At 40.4% G+C, this 21,384-nt stretch overlaps 1 protein-coding gene and 1 pseudogene across 2 annotated transcripts in view; one reads left to right on the forward strand and one right to left on the reverse strand.

Moving 5' to 3' along the window:
* Window positions 1-13,179, reverse strand: part of LOC103347726 (dnaJ homolog subfamily C member 8 pseudogene) — a 40,985-nt pseudogene extending 27,806 nt beyond the window's left edge.
* Window positions 1-21,384, forward strand: part of EXOC6B (exocyst complex component 6B) — a 683,510-nt gene that overhangs the window by 78,397 nt on the left and 583,729 nt on the right. The window lies entirely within an intron of this gene.

Consider the following 21,384-nt stretch of genomic DNA (forward strand, 5'->3'; position numbering starts at 1 on the left):
TTTGCTGTAAAGATGATTTATTACAGTTTAATATTAAACAGCTCTGTAGGCCTAAAATTTATCTCACTTGGTTCTAACTGGTGTTTCTCTCTGACACATGGTGTGAATCAACTGTCCTTCCAACTTGAAAGAGCAGAGAGTTCGCTGACGCAACTCCTTTGTTCTGGGGAATTGTTTCCATTGTGCCTTCAAAAGGGAGGGACATTAAAAGCTTTGGCTCCTAGCAAGTTCTTTCCAAGTTGGATGCAGTTGGGGGTCTGAATATTGGCTTGAGGAAGTGAGGTTGGTGACTTCTTCTATTTCCTGGACTTTTTAAAAGGCTGAACAGTAACTTTTCAAGTGTCTGTCTATTTGACTTTATGTGATTAACAGTCCCTCCTCCCTACTAAAAATCAAAACCAGAAAAATCTAAATTTTATGTGTTCATGCTTTCCAGGGTTCTCCTATCTTAGATCCTAAGAAAGGAGCTAGCGTGGGTTTTGTCCTTCCTCATAGTGACTTTTGTTTTTGAAAGTCTTGTACCTAATTAACAAAGGAAAGCTTGGGAATGGAAGGTTGAATGAAAAACTTGTCCCGAAAGGTCTCAAGAGACTGGAAAAATGGACTATACTTTTAGTAGGTAGTATTTTGAAGCTTCAAAATATCACCCGAATGTATATAGCAGTATATTTAAAGATTTTATGTTACTCTAAGTTTAATATACAGCATGATTTATGACTGCCAAAACTTCATAAATATTATTTTTATGCTGTTTTAGTAGAAGCCAAGTAACAAAGTTAAAGGAGATGGGCCTTAATTTCCAAGTGTGACTGTGTTTGATTTAAGAATTTCCAATATTTATAGAATGCTTTCTGTGTACCAGGCACTGTTCTGAATGCTTCACTTATATTTTCCCATTTAATTTTCACATAACTGGATGAAGTAGATGCTATTATTAACTGCATTTTGCTGATGTTAGAAGTATAGAGTTTAGTAACTTGCCCAAGGCCAGATGGTTAATAGGCTACAGAACCATGACTTGAATCTAGGAAGTTTTTCTTTGAAGGCTGTGCTTCACCATTGTGATATAGTGCCTGTGTTATTATCCTTTTAAAATGGCAGCTATCAGAACATGTTCAGAGGGTCAAAAAATAAACTGAAAGTCTGTTTAAATGTGGAATAGTTGACTAATTTGAGAATTTTTAGTCTAGAGGATAAGCGAGAGGCATCAAAGATTTGTTCTCCGTGGTCCTTTGAGGGCAAAAATAAGAAAAATGATGAATATCATAAGAAGGCCAGTTGTAGTTTCGTGTAAGGACTTTGTAGCAGCTGTTGAAATTGGATTGACTGTCTTGTAGTGAACTTCCCTTTAGAGATGTTTCAGTAGAAGCTGATGGAGGTAACTGGAAAAACTGGCCGTGTCTGTGAAACTGGCTTGAATGATTTCTGAAGTTGCTTTTTCTCCCTGCCATTTCTGTGTTAGAGAGAGATCATTAAAATGGGCTAGTAGATACTGTCCTCAAACCAATGCTGCAAGGGAACAATATACAATATTAATTTCTAATGGAGACACGGTACCCTTGGTGTGAAGAGATGGAGCTAAGATTGATTTTTGTCTAAAATAAGTTTTGTGGTAAATAACTTTATAATGTGGTTAGGGAGTTCTTTGCATATTATGTTAGGGAAATAGGAAGCACAATGGAGTGGTCTTGCATTTCCATCTCAAAAAAGTTATGTAGTAATAGATCAGAGGTTCCACCATAGTGATCATTCTCTCTCCCCCCTCCCACTTGAGGGATAAGGAAAGGATTTTTAAAAATATTTGTTTATTTATTTGAAAGGCAAAGCAATAGAAGGAAAGGGAGAGCCACAGAGAGAAAGAGATCTTTCATCCACTGGTTCATTCCCCAAATGGCCGCAACAGTTGGGACTGGACCAGGCTGAATCCAGGAATTCGGAACTCCATCTGGATGCCTCCCAACTGCGTGGCAGGGGTCTAAGTACTTGGGCCTTTCTCCATTGCTTCCCTAGGCAATTTAGCAGGGGACTAGATTGGAAGCAGCCAGAACTTGAACCGGCAGTCTGATATGGGATGCCAGCATTGCAAGTAGTGGCTTAACCTGCTACATGCACCACAGTGCAGGCCTCAAGGAAAGAATGTTAATTGTGGGTTTCATACTTGGATTGGAGGGGTTCTAGGAAATTGCTACATCAGTTTTCAAATCAAGACTTTCAGGTTATTAGGCATGTATATTTTAAACCCATTTTGAGATCATGATCATTAATAAGGAGAGGTTAGACTATGGAAAAGTTACAGAATTTTTAAAGTTCTGATCAATAGTGATTGCTGTTTAGGTTAAGAGGAAATTCTCAGTTCTTTAATCAGTTTTTTATTCAGTTCTTTAATCTTTTATTTGATCTTTGGATCATTTTTAAAAAGTAGACCTTGAATTACCCTCAAGTATTTACTTTTGTTGGTTTTATTTCAATCAATATTTTATCAAATTTTATTATAAACCAGGTACTGTTGTCGACTTTTAAATGCACTTCTTTTTTCAATTATAAAAGCAATACATGTTTATTTAAATATAATTTAAAGTAATAGAAAAGTAAAAAGAAAGTCACAATTTCACAATTAAACATTGACTTTTCTGTTATTTTGGATTTTTTTAATGTTTATTTTTATTTATTTGAAAGGCAGGGGGAAGAGGGAGAGAGAGAGGGAGGCCGGGGAGAGAGAGAGAGAGAGAGAGAGAGTGAGAGAGAGAGAGAGAGAGAGAGAGAGATATCTTCCAGCAGCTGATTTGCCCCCCAAATACCTGCAACAGCCAATAGTCAGGGCCGCGACAGACTTAGGCCAGGAGCCTCTAAGTCCATCCGGATCTCCCACACAGGTGGCAGGAACCCAAGCACTTGAGCCATCACCTGCTGCCTCTCAGGATGAACATTAGCAGGAAAGTGGATTGGAAACAGAGTAACCAGTGTTCAAACCAGGCATTTTGAGGTAGCATGTGAGTATCCCAGGTGGCAACTTAACCCTGTTGGGACACAGTGCCTGCCCCTGTTGTTTTCCCCTGTGCCTTCTATTTTTTTCTCCTAGAGATGTGAATTAAAATATTTGGACATATTTGCTTTCATATGGAATATGTGTATGATTTTCTATTGTTTTTTCACTTTATTTGCTTCTTGTTTTCTTCCGTCTTCCCTTTCTTCCTCCTTGTTCTTTTTCTTTCATTTTGTTGTCTTTCTGGTAACCTGGAAATGGTAACTGTTTCTCTGTACTGGCAATGGTAGAAGGACTATATGGTACATGAAGTGATGATAATCACAACTACTCTAGTAGGATATTTTTGTGGAGTTAGGTATTAGTGTGTGTAACATGTTTAACAGAGGGCTTGACACGTTTCAGCATGCTTGCTTTCATGACGACTTTACAATTTGAGCTGGTTTCATCCTTTGGTGATCTGGAGAGTGCCTAGACTAACTAACTGAGTGGTCCAGTGACTGGTCTCTACTTTTTGGTATCTTTTGTAGGAGTTGGTTCTGTCAGTACCTGTTTGTGCTCATGCTCTTGAGCTATCATTACAAATCAGACATACACATCAGAATTTTTTCCAGAACCCATGTTCAGGTATAAATTGTCTCAGCTCTCCCACATAATGTAAGATAGGATTTCGCTACATACCTCTATGATAGCCATTTCATAGGACATTTAATCTAGTTTAAAATATGGTAATGAAAGATTGCTAAATTACAGGACATTGAACATTGCCTTTTGTTCAGCTCTCTGTGACTATACATTACAGTGTCTAGGCTTGGCATGGCCCGATGTTTATCTTTATGATACAGAGTTCTTGGCTACTTTTGTGTTCTACCAAATACAAATCTTTAACAGACTCCACCCTTCCCTCTCCCTGAAAAAAAAAAAAAAAAGCAATAACTTTGCCAACAAATTTTCTCTCTCCTTTGAGAGTTAACTTGGTAATTTGGAGCATATAACCATGATGTTTGGGACCTCTCTAACTGTTTCCATTGTTGCAGCCTGATTGTCCATGGTTTAATCATCAGTAGTTAAGAAGGAAAGCAAAAAATGGCTCCAGGCTGCACAGTACCATAAAAAATTCCACCTGGAAGCAATTTTTTCTAAAAGCCCTTAGGGACTGCTGTCACCCTCCCCCTTCTGTTGGCAACAAGGGCCAGAAACACCAGTTCCCTTCAGAGCCAGGTCTTGCTGCAGTTTAATCATCTTCCTTGTCCCAGCTTCCAAAGAAGGTTAGAGGAGAGCTAGGGAAATAAATTATTCCCAGACACTATTCTCCTCCTCCTCCGGTAGATTTCCTTGAACCTTCTAAGTTCCTTCTGTTCTTCCTCTGATTCCTTCTTTTCCTATTTAGCATTTTAGCTGAAGTACAAATTATTTGCACTGCAGGGAACTTGAATACTTTTTAGTAAGAATGTTTATTATTAACCCTACTGCTTGTCTTTGTGGGGAGTTAAAATGTTGAAACATTTTTGGGCACTGCTTAAGGCTTTCTGTCACTCTGTAATGCCTTCTCTGTGGAACAGAGGCATTGTTCCAGGTGTGAAATCTCATGGTTCTGTAGGAGAGATAGACATGTAAATAAACTGTTACCGTACAGAGCATTCAGTATGGTACCCTTTCAAAGGTATGAACGAATAAACATTTCAGAGTGAAAGGATATCAGTTCTGCCTTCTCCCAGTGAATGTCATGAGCTATGGTGCCCATTCATTTTTAGGCTATTATCCTGATGTAACTTCAAGGTAATATTAGACATTTGTTCAAGAACTTGAAGGCAAACAGGATGATAGTCCTGCTTGTGAAATTTACTTCAAACCACACACGCTTTCATAGGTTCAAGGCCAGTTCATGTTTGTACAGTGGCACAGTGGGGGCCAGGTGGTAAATGATGACACCCTGGCTGTTAAGGGGAAACTCTTATCTTGTATTGCTCCTTACCAGGGAAGGGCTGTGTGCTTCTGCAGATTTTTTTCCCAAAATATATTTAAAAATATATTCTTTATAAAGTAGTAGTCAGAAAGATAATTTTATAGTACTTGAACTTGGCTTTTTTATCAAAAGATGCTTAATATAAGCATATCAGTAAGAGAGAGAAAAGTAGTTTTCATTTATAATGTTCAAAGAATTAACCCACAATTTTACTTGATGTAAATGCCTCCAGGGGATGCAAGCTGAAACTCCACATAATTGTTTTGGTTTTATAACCAGTTTCTAAGGTTCTGCCTTTCCAAGGAGAGGAGCATGTATACCAGGTTATAATAGTTGCATTAAAGAGTGAACATTTATAAAACAGTTTTGAATCTTGACAGATGAGTAGAAATTTGCAAGATAAAGTGAAATTCTAGGCAGAGGGAGTATATACTACACTCAAGGAACTTAAAGTAAAGTTGTAGAGTGAATGTGGGGAGTATTCTGAGCTCAGGCAGGACATGGAGGAATTTTACATACTATGCTAGAGACTTTACACTTAATCCTGAGGTCTATCTTTAAAGATTGTGTGTGTGTGTGTGTGTGTGTCCATGTCCCAGTTTTATGATAAAGGTACATTTAGAAAATAATACTAAGAAATATCAACAATGGTCAGGAAATAAGGGAGAGAGGTAGGTGAAAACAGTTGTTTAGAAAAGAGATAATGACATGAGCCTAGGCAGTGACAGTGTAGAAAAAGCATAGAAGAGGCCTTAAGGAATTAGAATTGGTAGGTTTTGGTGATTGATTAGTCGGGGGAAAGTATAAGGTGGAATGAGGAGTCAAAGTTAACTTACATGTTTTTAGTTTCAGTAACTGGGTGTTGGTGGTGTATTCACTTGAGATGGTGAATATAGAAGAGAGGTGCTGATTTGATTAGAAAGTTAATAAATGCAGCTTTTGATGTGTATAATTTGAGAGATCTTTGAGGATGATTGGTGGTTGGGTATTTGGATTTATGGGACTTGACAGAAATATGGCCTGGTGTTATTGATTTGGAAACTAGAGATGTTTAATAGTGAAAATTGAGGTATTGATGAGATCTTGAAGGGAGTCTAAATAAAGAGTGGAAGGACATGAAAGCCAGGTGGGTGTTGAAGGCTAGAGGGAAGAAGAAGAATTATTGAAGGAGACTGAGGGAGGGGAGACCCAAGAAAGAGTATAATGAAAGCCTCATGAGAGTAGAGATTTAATAAGAAAGAGGGGTTGCATTGGCACATACAGAAGAGGAGTCAGTTAAATGATGAACTGAAAAGTGAGTGTTTGACTCCCCAATTAGTAGGCTCTTAATTTTTTGATGATTTAGGTGAGAAACTAGTTATTTTGAGATGAAGAACAACTTGGATTTATGGAAATGGAGGTAGTAGGTATAGGTTCTTCTTTTAAGGTCTAATCTATGCAGAGAGAGAGAGAGAGAGAGAGAAAGGATTTGAGAAGGAAATGTATCTTCAGAGAGATTTTGATTTAGTCTCTTTTTCCTGTAAAATAATAGGGCATGTTGTTTTGTTAAGAAGGAAGCATGTTTTGTTAAGAGAAAGAAGTCAGTAAAGAGAAACATTTGTGGGTATAGAACAACAGTCTTCCCTCCTCAACAAAGAAATATGGATGTAGTAGCATTACTGGAGGGGAGGAGAAATGAGAGTTTTAGAACATAGGGATTAGCCTTATGTTGAGGTGAGATGCGTATTCCATTGAGATAGGAAGAAATAAATGTAAGGATAGATATATAGATAAAATTGTATATTGGAATGCAGGAAGTTAACTTTCATGCCTAATAAACTTGAATTTTCTCTTTTAAAGATTTATTTATTTGAAAGGCAGAGTGTGAGAGAGCGAATGAGAGAAGAGAGTGAGAGAGAGAGATCTCCCATCTGCTGATTTAATCCCAAATGACCACAACAGCCAAAGCTGGGCCAGGCCAAAGCCAGGAGCCAGAACTTTATCCAGGTCTCCCACATGAGTGGCAGAGGCTAATGCAGGAAGGTAGATCAGAAGCAGAGCTTATAGGAGTTATTTGAACCAGTGCTTTAATATGGGAAACTGGCATCGCAAGTGGCAGCTTAACCCATTGCACTACCATGCCACACTTAAATTTTCTTTATGCGGCTGGCGCTGTGGCTCACTTGGCTAATCCTCCGCCTGTGGCGCTGGCACCCCGGGTTCTAGTCCCGGTTGGGGCGCTGGATTCTGTCCCGGTTGCTCCTCTTCCAGTCCAGCTCTCTGCTATGGCCTGAGAAGGCAGTGGAGGATGGCCCAAGTGCTTGGGCGCCTGCACCCACATGGGAGACCAGGATAAGTACCTGGCTCCTGGCTTCGGATCATCGCAGTGTGCTGACTGCAGCGCGCCGACTGTAGCGGCCATTTGGGGGGTGAACCAACAGAAAAGGAAGACCTTTCTCTCTTTCTCTCTCTCACTCACTCTGCCTGTCAAAAAAAATTTTTTTTCTTTTTGAGTCATAAAGTGAAGGGTTAAAACACCAGCCATTTCTAAATGATAGATGAGCTGAACAGAGTACCATTTCTCTCTTGTGTAAAAAAACTGCTTTTGGTAAGAGTTATAGATGTTGTATTTTTATTTCAAAGTTCACAACTTCTGGAGCCAGTATTGTGGCACAGCAGTTGCCTGTGATGTGAGCATCCCATCTGGGTGTCTGATTGGAAGAGCTACTCTCCTTCTAATCCAGTTCCCTGCTAGTGTGCCTGAGAAAGCAGTGGAAGATGGCCCAAGTGTTAGGACTTCTGGTGCCCATGTGGTTGATCTGGATGGAGATCACAACTTCCTTATATCTTTTATCAGTTCTGGGAACTTCTTAGCTATTTCATTGAATATTAGCTGTCTATTACTTCTTACTGGAGTTCCCATTAGATGTATCCTATTCTCCGTACCTCATAACCTACTTTCCTTCCTTCCTTCCAATTTATTTATGTATATGAAAGGTGGAATTACAAGAGAAAGAGAGAGAGAGAGAGAGAGAGAGAGAGAGAGATCTTCCATCCACTGGTTCACTCCCCAAATGGGTATAACACCTGGACCTTGCTGATCTGAAGCCAGGAGCTAGGAGCTTCTTCTGGGTCTCTAATGTGGTTTAGAGGCCCAAGGACTTGGGCCATCTTCTGCTGCTTTCACAAGTACATTAGCTTGGAGCTAGATTGGAAGTGGAACAGCTGGGACTTAAACTGGCGTCCATATGAGATGCCGGCACTGCAGGTGGCAGCTTTACCTGCTGTGCCACAGCACTGGCTCCTTAACTGTTCTTTTCTATTTTCTATCTTTTGTTTCTTTGTGCTGTTTTTATATGTTTCATAAATATCTTCCAGTTAAATATTGTCCCTTCCCATATATGAAGTTCAAATTTTCATCATTATTTTGTATTCTAAAAGTTCTAAATTTAATTTCAAGTTTGTCTATTCATTTTTGATAGTTTCTCCTTTTTTGATACCCCCTCCCAAATTTGGTACTATTTTGGTACTGTTTAATATTTCTTTATAAATACTATACATGTGTTTTTAATTCAACCCATTCATTTTATATAGATAGATAGATAGATAGATTTATTATTTGAAAGGCAGAGTTACAGAGAGGCACAGAGAGGGATAGGGATCTTCCATCCGCTGGTTCACTCCCCAAATGTCCGCAACGGCTGGACCTTGCTGATTTGAAGCCAGGAGTGAGCTTCTTCTGGGTCTCCCACATGGGTGCAGGGGCCCAAGGACTTGGGCTATCTTCTGCTGCTTTCCCAGGCCATAGCAGAAAGCTGGATCAGAAGTGGAGTAGTTAGGACTCGAACTGGTGCCCATATGGGATGCTGGCATTGCAGGCAGTGGCTTTACCCGCTATGCCACAGCACCAGCCACTAACCCATTCATTTTAGAGCCTTATTCTGCTATTTGTGTTTCTCTTTAAAAATTATTTATTTTCATTTACTTGAAAGGCACAACAACAGAGAGAGGAAAAAAGAGTATCTTCCATCTGTTGGTTCATGTCCCAATGCCTTGATCTGTGGGACTGGGCCAGATTGAAGGCAGAATCCAGGAACTCCATCCAGGTCTTTCCTATGGGTGGCAGGAACCCAAGTACTTGAGCCATTTCCTGCTGCCAGCCAGGGTGCTTATTTGCTGGAAGCTGGATTGGAAGTGGAGGCCAGACTTGAACCTGCACTCTGTGGTGGCTTAACCTGTATTACCACACCCACCCCTTCAATTCTCAACTTGGTATTTCTCAGAGCACACAGACCTGAATAGTGTAAACACAGGCCTTCCTTCTGTGAGAAGGCCAGTGTGTGGTTTTAGTTGATCAGGGCAGTTCTTCCTGTCCCCTCACTCTCCCATCCAGAGCCAGTGCCAGACAAGCAAGTTTCCTTGAAGTCTCTCTTTATGGGGATTTTTTTTTTTTTTTAAAGAACTTTATCATACAGCCCTTGGATATCTTGGATTTGTTTACTTGAGGGTCTCTGATTTGACTTCCCACTTTGTATGGGCCATGGACTGTGTCTTTTTTTCTCTGTATGACTGTAAAATAGAAACATGAGATTGTAGGCAATTAGCAGAATCTTGATTTCTGTTGCTGTTTGATTTTACTTGTGGAGAGTTTCTTTCTTATATTTCTGCTTAGCCATGCACTGAACTAAAGTTAGAAATGTAATGCTGCTTTTCAAGGAGTTTGATAGCAGAAAGGTTTTTCAGGGTATGTCCAATCTTCCATATTGTTCATGGAACTTCATCCTATTTTGCCTGCTTTGTTCTCTATAGGATCTGACTATATTATTCTGATGGATCTGCTCCTTCTGGGTCTTTATTGTTTATAGACACAGAGGGTTTTAAATTGTGGTCACTTTTGGCCATGGGTTGTGAGGAAACAAGCACTTAAGAATGGACCAGGAGCCAGTGCCACGGCTCACTAGGCTAATCCTCCGCCTAGCGGCGCTGGCACACCGGGTTCTAGTCCTGGTCGGGGCGCCGGATTCTGTCCCGGTTGCCCCCCTTCCAGGCCAGCTCTCTGCTGTGGCCCGGGATGCAGTGGAGGATGGCCCAAGTATTTGGGCCCTGCACCACATGGGAGACCAGGATAAGTACCTGGCTCCTGCCATCAGATCAGCGCGGTGCGTTGGCCTCAGCGCGCTGACCACGGCGGCCATTGGAGGGTCAACCAGTGGCAAAGGAAGACCTTTCTCTCTGTCTCTCTCTCTCACTGTCCACTCTGCCTGTCACACACACACACACACACACACACACACAAAAGAATGGACCAGGAGTTTAATGTGATGTTGGTGGTTCTGATTCTTTCTCAGAAAATTAGAAAAATGTATATATGTGCATGTATGTGTGTGTGTGTGTGTGCATGTGAGCGAGAGAGATTCATTTATGTATCACAACATACATGTGTTGCACAATGCTGTATGATAACAATACATGTGTCTATACATGTGTACATTTGTATACATAACATACACATCTACGGTGAAGGTCCGATTTATTAGAGTTTGATTCAGTGATTATGGAAAACTTAGTTGATCTATTTTGTTAAGTCCATGTTAAATCTGCATGCTAAGTAGTCCAGGACTATTCATGTTAGTGTTTCCACTGTACTGGAGTTACCATTGTTTTTTTTTTTTTTTTCATTCAATAGCTTCATGATCTCTGTTATAGGAATCATCATAACAATTTTCTTTATTTTTAAATGATTTATGAGAGAGAACACTTCCATTCACCGGGTCACTCCTCAAATGCTTGCTATTTGGGCTGGGTTAGACTGCGGGCTGAAGCCTGGAGCCAGGAACTCAATCCAGGTCTCCTATTTGGAATCTAGTCATTTGAGCTGTCACTGCCCTGCCAGGGTTTGTGTTAGCAGAAAGCTGGAGTCAGGGGTGGAGCTGAGTGTTGAACCCTGGCACTTCAACATGATGCAAATGTCTGAACCTCTGGGCTAAATGTTTATTTACTCTCATTAATAATAATTTTAAGTAAGGGAGACTGTAGTGTATCATTAATTTTTTTTTTTTTTTTTGACAGGCAGAGTGGACAGTGAGAGAGACAGACAGAGAGAAAGGTCTTCCTTTGCCATTGGTTCACCCTCTAATGGCCGCCGCAGCCGGTGCACTGCGGCCAGCACACCGCGCTGATCCGATGGCAGGAGCCAGGTACTTATCCTGGTCTCCCATGTGGTGCAGGACCCAAGCACTTGGGCCATCCTCCACTGCACTCCCTGGCCACAGCAGAGAGCTGGCCTGGAAGAGGGGCAACCAGGACAGAATCTGGCGCCCCGACCGGGACTAGAACCCGGTGTGCCGGCGCCGCAAGGCGGAGGATTAGCCTAGTGAGCCGCAGCGCCGGCCATGTTTCATTAATTAATATTCAGTCTCAATATTTATTTATCTCTAGAGTAATTATTAACTAAATACTTAATATCTTTTGTAAAGATTCTTGAAGAGTTTTACCAACATAGATTCAGACTCATTATGGTGAATGTAGATATGAAGTGAACTGGTAGGGGCTGGCGCTGTGGCCCAGCGGGTTAACACCCTGGCCTGAAGTGCCAGCATCCCATATGGTCACTGATTCAAGACCCGGCTGCTCTGCTTCCAATCCAGCTCTCTGCTATGGCCTGGTAAAGCAGTACAAAATGGCTGAAGTCCTTGGCCCCTGCACCTGTGTGGGAGACCTGGAAGAAGCTCCTGGCTCATGGCTTTGGATCAGCGCAGCACCAGCCATTGTGGCCAACTGGGGAGTGAACCATGGGATGGAAGACCTCTCTCTTTCTCTGCCTCTCTTCTCTCTGTGTAACTCTGACTTTCAAATAAAAAAATAAATCTTTAAAAAAAAAAAGTGAACTGGTAGTTTTATTAGTTCCACGTTTGGATGTTTAAGTGTTAAAATCTGGCATGCTGAATTACACACAGTGAAGCTGCAGCTACACTAAGGTGTGTAATAACCCTGCATAGACCAACTATGTTACTACTCTGCTTTCAACAGTTCCCCAGGTTACATTCACTGAGTGTCAACAGGCTTTAGAAGTACTCTTTTGTTTCTTATTTTATAATTGGCAGCAACATTCACGATCCAGCTTTTAGCTGCCAGATATCATGACTACCACTGAAAGATGCAATGGAATAAATCTTTTTTGCTCTTAACACAAATTAGTTCAAAGGACAAACTGAAGCCACTAAAATATCCTGTCATGCCTTTGTATCTTCTACTGATAAAGATGAATTGTTCTGACAGTGTGACACTATCATGGTAGTAGTTATGGCAGCCTCCACAGCCTTAATTTAGAGTTCCTTGCTTTCATTAGTTTGTTTCCTAATAGTCTGTTGTTGATTTGACTGATGTTTTGTGACAAATTCCTCTTCTCTACTTTCCTGTGGTGTTTAACGAAAACCAGGTTTTTAGTAGGTCCTTTGGCAAGGTGCCGGTCGAAACTGCTGCACCCTGTTTTTTCTCTCTGAAAGTAGCCATCTTTAGTGTTCTCCATCACAGCTCTCTTTTGGTTGCATGGGCCATCTTAGTGAAGCCAGGTGGATTCTTCGGTAGGTGCAAATGTAGAAAAGAGATTTGAGTGTGAGTTTCTGATATCCTGTGTCAGTACAATAAATTTGGGTTTGGTGTTCAGCTTAGAATTCATTAACTGACATATGCTTCCTATGTCATTGATAATGACATACAGCAATCTACCTCATCTTTATGCACCCAGAGGATTCAACTATTTTAAGGCATGAATTAAACTGATAGACAAATCGTGCAGTAAGGAGAAGGAACTCTAAACTTCTTTTGACCTCCTGCAGTTTCTCTTTCAACATCATGTTCAAATCTGTTTTTCCACTTTATTTTTAACTTTTGGAATAAACAAAAACACTAATGATGCCTTTATAGAGCTTAATGAGAAGAAAATGTTTGAGGACTAAAACCATGACAGAAATTAAAAAACATATATGAAAAAGAAAAGACCAGAATAAACTCTGGAAATTTTTTCTTGGATTAATCAAAACAAGAAACTAAATGTTCAGTCCTTTGTATTTTGAAGTTTTCAATGGCTTTGAAATATCTCCACAGATAGGCTTTCTAGGACATGTTGCATCTGCCTTTGGAATGATCAGAAATTCACTTCAGTTGCCCTCCTACCTTTCCTTCTCTTTCTCCTTCTTCGGCATACCTGGAGGATCTCCTCTGGGCCAGGCTCTTGACTCTGGACTGACATTCTGTGTGGAGAGATTGACAAGTGTATGGACAGAGTGGAGTTTAGTACATTTTGTGATGGTGATCATCCCAGAGGAGAGGGGTACAACAGTTTGTGTGGTCAGGGAAGGTTTCCGAGAAGTGACATGCAAGCTGAGATTTGAGGGCTGAGTAGAAGTTACTTTTAGCTGAACTGAAGGGAAAGGGAATAGTCTAGGTTCAAGGAACAGAATTCCTTAGCAGTGGGTAGACTCTGACTTGTGTTTGATTTGCCTGCTGCCTTGGAAGACTGGTGTCGAGTCTTCTGGGATACTTTCCTTTGCTAGTAGCAGAATACCGAGGGCAAAGTGGCTTAAGCAATAGAAAATTTAGTCACATAATGGGGGGTCTGGAGACAGGGCTGTTTCAAGATTGCTTTGCCATCAAGGATCCATGTGTTTTCCATCGCTCATCTTTACCATTCTCGGATTATTGACAATATCTTCTCTCATCTCAGAGAGGTTATTGTATCACCGAGCATCGTGCTTTCCTGGGGCAGTCAGTGTCCAAAGAACAAAAAATTTTGTTTTCCTGCATCTTTCAGGCAAGAAAACCTTTCCTTTGACTTTCACTGCCAGATTTCCCTTCTCATTGGTGAGAGTTGTGTCACTTGCCATTATGTTTCTGGTCACTGATGGGGGAATGGAATTATCATGACTGGTTTTATGGACTAGCTGTATTCGCCCCTTAAGATGGGATGAGAAGATGAAATACTAGGATGAATTGGGACTCTTCCAACAGGAAGAAGGGAATATTTGTTGTGTAGGCACAACTAGAAGGGGATTGACTCATTTTTTAAGTAGAAGTTTCTCTCCCTCTCTTAAACACTGTAGCTTTCTGTTAGGCTTCATATTATATTAATCTTTTCTAATTGTGTTTTATTTGGGAGTCAAGTCCTGCTGTATTAATAACAAGCAATGTAATTTTGATTAAGTCAATTAACTTTTTTTGGCCTCAGTTTCCCAAGTATAAAATGAGAAATTTGTATTCTGACCCTAACACCTCTTTCAGCTGCGACATATTGAGGGCCCATGTGGCTTGCTTTGTCCTGCCAGGAGACAGACTGATGTACTAGAGAGGACACTTTCTGCCTATGTGAAAGTTACTTCATCTTCTTGGGTTTTAGGTTTCTCATTTAAAAACAGAAATACTACCTGATTTTTAAGATGCATTTAAAGGAAACAACGCCTTTATTCCTCCCCGACCCTGCCTTTTTGACAAGCAGATTTGAGCTGATGTAGGCTATAAGCAAGTGATATATTCCTTTAGTTGTTCAGTTCAGGGAAGTGGCAAATATTTGTTGAATGCTATTTTGTGTCTATTACACTTCACATGCTCTCAATGTGCAAATGAAATCTTGGTAGGGGAGGATCTAGAACAATTATGATGTTTAACAGTATGCCTCAGATTTGGACATTAGGATAAATACTTTTTTTTGGTAAAAACTTGTGATTTATTTGGTTTTGTTTTTTGTTTTTGAAACTCAGACCCCACAGGGTAGCATTTATTTAATTGAGTCCAAATTTAGGCTATAAAGTTATTGTTAATATCCAAGAATTTTTTCTTATTTGTCTTTTACTAACTAATGGGATGTTCTTGACATTATCACTAATTAAACCAGTGGTACAGTTTATTATTATAATATACAGTTTTGATTAACTGTGACACACTGGGACATGTCAAAAACATGATTTTCTCAAGATCTTGCATTATAATAGAAATGGAAACCTAAATTTTAGAATACTTTAAGTATCATTTAATAGCTCGCTGTAAGTCTTGGCCATCAGATATTACAGAACATGGTTTTGAGATTTTTAAACATCCCTTTCTACTTGGCCAAGCTGTCTCAAGGTGAGCTAGAAATGGGCTGTCACTAGATGGCAGTCTTTCTCCACGTTCCACTTTCTCTGTTTGTTCAGAAGATGGAAAAAGCTGCTTTATTCAAGTTCAATGTTGACTATTAGTTTTAGCTTTCGTGGGTTTCTAACTTTTACAGAATTTAGACTTATTTCTTTTTTATTTTTAGCCTCTAATAGCTGGTAGATATTTTAGCTAACAAGGAATGATGCTGAGATATGCTTGAAATGCTGATTCAAGGTGAACTATTAGATAGTGATCAGTCTGAAATTGCCATTTCCCATGGAAGACACCTTGAAACAAAGCCTTTAAATCAGTGGTTTTTACCTGTTTGGTGACCAAATGGAAACTATGTATCCTTTTACCTTAAAAGTACGTAAATGTGCTTTTGCTTATAAATACAAAATCCACATGGAGCCTGGGAAACATGGATTTTCTGAAACAGATCTGTGGGATGTTGAGTCCACCGTCCCTGTTTTACATTTTATCTTTAATTCCCCAAAGACTCTGGAGATCTACCGTAAATCTTTCATGTAATTCAATATTATATAAGAAAATATTAGAATGATAAAGATTGAAAATGGAAGAAAGAGGTGGGAGATAATGGTAAGGAGGTAGAAAACTCATGAACTTGCTTTGAATGACTTCTTATTTACACTGTTCTGAAAATGGTGTAAATTACACCATTTACGTTACTGACTGAATTTGGAACTGGAGGTGTAGAAACTCAAATTGTAGAAACTCAAAGCTAAGCACATAAGAGAATTTGTGATTGCTTGCTTTCTGTTTTCCACATGAAGAGGTGTGGTTCAGAGAGTAACTGAATTGGTAAAAGACTCATATCTAGTTAATTTTCAGTACCAAGACCAAGACCACACAGGCAGCTAAAATTCATGTTTCTTTTCTTCGTTTTTTTTTTTCATTTATTTCTTCATTTTTTTTAAAAAAATTATGTTATTTATTTGAATCTGCTTTCTCAAGCACATTAGTGAAATTGGATTGGAAGTGGAGCAGCTGGGACTTGAACTGATGCTCTGATACAGGATGCTGACATTGCATGCAGAGGCTTAACCTGCTGTACCATAATGCTGGCTCTTCCTTCCTTTTTCTTTTTCTTTTTTTCTTCCTTCTTTCCTTCCATCTTCCTTTCCCTCCCTTCCCCTTCCTTCTCCTCCCCTTCCCTTCTCCCTCTTCCTCCTCTTCTTCCTTCTCCTCCTTCTTCTTTAAAATTACTTATTTATTTGAAAGGTAGAGAGACAAAGAGGGAGGGAGAGAGTATATGCTCCCATCTACTGGTTCACTCCCCAGATGCTCACAGTGGCTGGGGCTGGTTCTGAAGTTGAAGCTGGGAGCCCTGAATTCAGTCCTGTTCTCCCACCCAACTACTTGAGTCATCACTGCTGCCTCCTGGGGTCTGCATTAGCAGGAAGCTGAAATCTGGAGTTGGAGCCAAGCACTCTGACATGGGATGCAAGATGAGAGTCTCTGGCATCCTAGCCCACATCTTAACCAGTAGGCCAAATGCCACCCGGATTTCTTTTCAAATGGATCTTCAAGAGGTTTAGGGTAGGCATTATTAATGTAAGGTTTGAATTTTTTGCCATTGGGATTTTTTTCTCTTAAGTTTTCTTTTGTGATGTTAATGCTGATCTTTGGAGGAAAAAAAGATGAAGTCTTACCTAGTCAAATAAATTATACTTGCTACTCAATGTTGGTTTAATCAGGATATACTGAATTTCAAGCCAAGAGAATGTTGAATATAGAAACCTTTTTTTTTCTCCCTTTTTTGATGTCAGTGGTAGATTCTGCTTTTTGCCTTTCAAATAGCTTTTTCAGGCAAGTAATTATTTACAATGGTCCTACTTATCAAAACAGATATTGTTTATAATTGATTTGATAATATCCCTTTATTACAAAGTGCTTTACCTTTTCTGAAGTGAGCATTTGTAATCATTACTGGAAGCCAAATAAGTATGTCTTGAATGGGTTACTGCTGAGTTTTGGGCAGTGGAATTATCTACTGAGGAGAGAGTGCTTACTGAGCTACAGGGTCCAGGTTGGTGATCTGGTGGTCACAGATGATTATGGAACCATAAAGTGCTGACAATGAGCAAATATGTATTTGTTGAATGAGAGAGACCCAAGAGGTCTAAAGATAAAGTCTCAGTCATTTTTTAAGGCAGTGGGTGTTTGCTTATTGCCTGCTATTTGTCTGGCAGCGTCTTAAATGTGCAGTGGCAAACAGCAGGCAAAGACTTCATCGTCTAATTGGGTGAGTTTTGGGGAGAGATAGACAACAAACCACGAATGATGAGGAGGAGGAGATAGTGCACAGATATAGGGGAATAGCATTTCCTGCAAAAGACCAAATCTTGGAGAGGAAGAGGCTTAAAAGAAAAAAGAAAAAGCCTGTGTACTTGGACATAGAAGATGGAGAGGGGCTGGAGGTGGGAACCAGAAAGAAGAAAGAATGGAGAAATGAGATTAGAAAGACAAACCAGAGGTCCTGATAAAGATTTAAGATTTTCATTCTTTTTGTAAAAGGGAGTTTTGAGAGGGTTAATCAGGAAAATAACATCTGCATTATTGTTTCTAAAAGATTATTTTGGTTGCGGTGTTGAGTGTCTATATTGGGGTAGGGGATGAAGGAAATGGTGAATACAGAGTGGAGACTGTTAGGAGGCTATTGCAGTGGTGATAATAAGATTTGGACTAGAGTTTTAGTGGAAAAGGTGGGGTGTGGTCAATTTTAAGACAGGTTTTGGAAGTTGAATTGTCAGTATTTATTAATGGATTAGTTCAAGTTTATGAAGGGAAGAGACAGATTAGAAGTGATTCCTGGATTTTTACTTGGGGTTTCTGCATCTGCATAATATCATTAACCATGATGGGTTGGGTGGGTGATTGGGAAATTTGGATATTTGGACAGCAGCAGGTTTTGGAGTGGATACATGTTGGTAATAAAGGATTTTTATTTTTCTGTGTTAAATTTGAGATGACTTTTTTTTTTTTTTTAGATTTATTTATTTATTTGCAACTCAGAGTTACACAGAGAGAGGAGAGGTAGAGAGAGAGAGAGTTCTTCCATCCAATGGTTCACTCCCCAGTTGGCCTCAACGGCCGGAGCTGCACCAATCCAAAGCCAGGAGCCAGGAGTTTCCTCCAGGTCTCCCACGTTGGTGCAGAGGCCCAATGACTTGGGCCATCCTCTGCTGCTTTTCCAGGCTATAGCGGAGACCTGGATGGGAAGTGGAGTAGCTGGGACTTGAACCAGCACCCATATGGGATGCCGGCGCTTCAGGCTAGGGCGTTAACCTGCTGCACCACAGTGCCACACCCTCCCCCTTTTTTTTAAAAGATTTATTTGATATGACTTTTGGTCGGCGCCGCGGCTCACTAGGCTAATCCTCCACCTTGCGGCGCCGGCACACCGGCTTCTAGTCCCGGTCAGGGCGCCGGATTCTGTCCCGGTTGCCCCTCTTCCAGTCCAGCTCTCTGCTGTGGCCAGGGAGTGCAGTGGAGGATGGCCCAAGTGCTTGGCCCTGCACCCCATGGGAGATCAGGATAAGTATCTGGCTCCTGGCTTCGGATCAGCGCGGTGTGCCGGCTGCAGCGTGCCGGCTGCGGCGACCATTAGAGGGTGAACCAACGGCAAAGGGAGACCTTTCTCTCTGTCTCTCTCTCTCACTGTCCACTCTGCCTGTCAAAAAAAACACAAAAAAAGATTTATTTGATATGACTTTTAAAAATCCAGCTGGAGTTGTTAAACAGTAGCTAGACATTTCAGTTTAGTGTTCACCGAAGTGCTCTTAATGTAGATGATATTTGAAAGCCATGGACTTAGATACCATTGATTGGCAACAGAGCACAGATAAAGAAATTTTAGGAATATTTAGAAATATAATAGAGAAGGAAGTGGAGGAGCTAAGAAAGGAGATTCAGAAGTTGTATCACTGAAGGGTTCAAAACCAAGTTAATGTGGGATTGTTGAAGTCTTCAGGAAATAGAGTTTAAAGAAGGAGAGGATATTAAGCCGTAGCAAATATTGCTGTTAGATGGAGTAAGATGGAGTATGTATTCTAGAAAGGTAAAGAAATAAAGAGGTAAGAAAGTGGAGGGGAGTTTTTCATGGGAAGGGGAGCAGAGAAATGAGGTGATTGCTGGACAAAGATGTGTAGTTAAGGACAGGTTTTGAAGAGTCATGTTTGTGCTATGCATAGAATGATCTGATAGAGAGGGAGAAAAATATGATATGGGGAGGGATAAAAGAATATCATGGTAGTGATGTTCTTGAGACAACAAGAAAGATTTAGATAGGAGGTCTTAGAGACAGTGTCATTCTTTAATCAGTAGATGTTTGCTGACTGCCTCTCTGTCAGTAGTGTTCTAGTGGTACAGTGGCATGGGACTTGGAACACTTCTTCCATTGTTACAGGAGGTGGGCCAAGTGGGAATGACAGATGTTAGTAGGTTGGTCGATTTTAGTGGGAAGAGAGCATCTCTGTATCTGTTTTTGCAGTGGAGTATGTAGTCAGATCAGCAGCTGAAATTGAGATGATGAACTCTGAGGAGAGGAGAAAGCAAGGTTCCAATTTGGATATTTTAGAGAACACAAAGTGATTTTTTTTTTTTAAAGGGGAGAGGTAGCTTTACAGATTAAGTATCCCTAATTCAATAATTTTAAATGCTGCAGAAACAGAAACTTTTTAAAAATTTATTATTTTTTTTTGACAGGCAGAGTTAGACAGTGAAAGAAAGAGACAGAGAGAAAGGTCTTCCTTTTTTCCGTTTGGTTCACCCCCTAAATGGCCGCTACGGCCAGCGTACTGTGCCGATCTGAAGCCAGGAGCCAGGTGCTTCCTCCTGGTCTCCATGTGGGTGTAGGGCCCAAGCACTTGGGCCATCCTCCACTGCCTTTCCTGGCCACAGTAGAGAGCTGAACTGGAAGAGGAGCAACCGGGACAGAATCCAGTGCCCCAACCGGGATTAGAACCTGGGGTGTCAGCACCGCAGGCATAGGATTAGCCTAGTGAGCTGTCCCGCCGGTCCAGAAACTTTTTTTTAATAGAAAACTTTTATTTAATAAATTTCAAAAGTACAACTTTTGGATTATAGCGGTTCTTTCCCCCATACCTACCCTCCCACCCACAAACCATCCTCTCTTCTACTCCCTCTCCTATCCATTCTTCATTAAGATTCATTTTTAATTATCTTTATATACAGAAGGTCAACTGTATACTGAGTAAAGATTTCAGCAGTTTGTACCCACACAGACACACAAAGTATAAAATACTGTTTGAAGATTAGTTTTATTGTTAATTCTCATAGTACAACACATTAAGAACAGAGGTCCTACATGGGGAGCAAGTGCACAGTGACTCCTGTTATTGATTTAACAATTGACATTCTTATTTATGACAGTGGTAATCACCCAAGGCTCTTGTCATGAGCTGCCAAGGGTATAGAAGCCTCTTGAGTTCACGAACTCTGACCTTATTTAGACAAGGCCATAATCAAAGTTCTCTCCTCCCTTCAGAGAAAGGTACCTCCTTCTTTGATGGCCTCTTCTTTCTATGGAGATCTCACTCCCAGAGATCTTTCATTTAGGTCATTTTTTGCCACAGCGTCTTGGCTTTCCATGCCTGAGATACTCTCATGGGATTTTTAGCGGGATCTGAATGCCTTAAGGGCTGATTCTGAGGCCAGAGTGAAAACAAACTTTTTGAGTGCTGACATGACTCCACAGGTTGAAAATTCCACATCTGATCTAATGTTAATAGGTCATAGTCAAATGCAGAAACACTAAAAATATTATATAAAAATCACTGTCAGGTTATATGTATATGTGTATATGTGTGAGGCATAAATGAATTTCCTGTTTAGACTTACTACACGGTCTCAAGATACTCATTATCTATATGCATATATTCTGTAATCCAAAAACTCCTAAAATCTCAAGCATTTTAAATAAGGGATATTCAATTTGTAGTCAGAATATCTAATGATACTGAGTACCTGGGGCCTGCATGTGGTGCAGCCAGTTAAATCACCGCTTTTGATCCTGGCATCTCATATTGGATTGCTGGTACTACATTTCCAACCCAGCTCCTTGCTAATGTGCCTGGGAGGCAGGAGATTATGGTACATGGCTCCCTGCTACCCATGTGGGAGACCCAGATGGAGTTCCTGGCTCCTGACTTTGGCCTTCTCAGCCCTGGCTGTTGTGGACATTTGGGGAGTGAACTAGATAATGAGAGATCCCTATGTGTCACTCTTCCTTTCAAATAAATAAATAAATCTTAATAAGGAATTTATTTTAAAATCTAGATAA

This window comes from Oryctolagus cuniculus, chromosome 2 (genome assembly GCF_051225735.1).
Source record: "Oryctolagus cuniculus isolate XC-2025 breed Fujian yellow rabbit chromosome 2, ASM5122573v1, whole genome shotgun sequence".
Classification (NCBI taxonomy): domain Eukaryota; kingdom Metazoa; phylum Chordata; class Mammalia; order Lagomorpha; family Leporidae; genus Oryctolagus; species Oryctolagus cuniculus.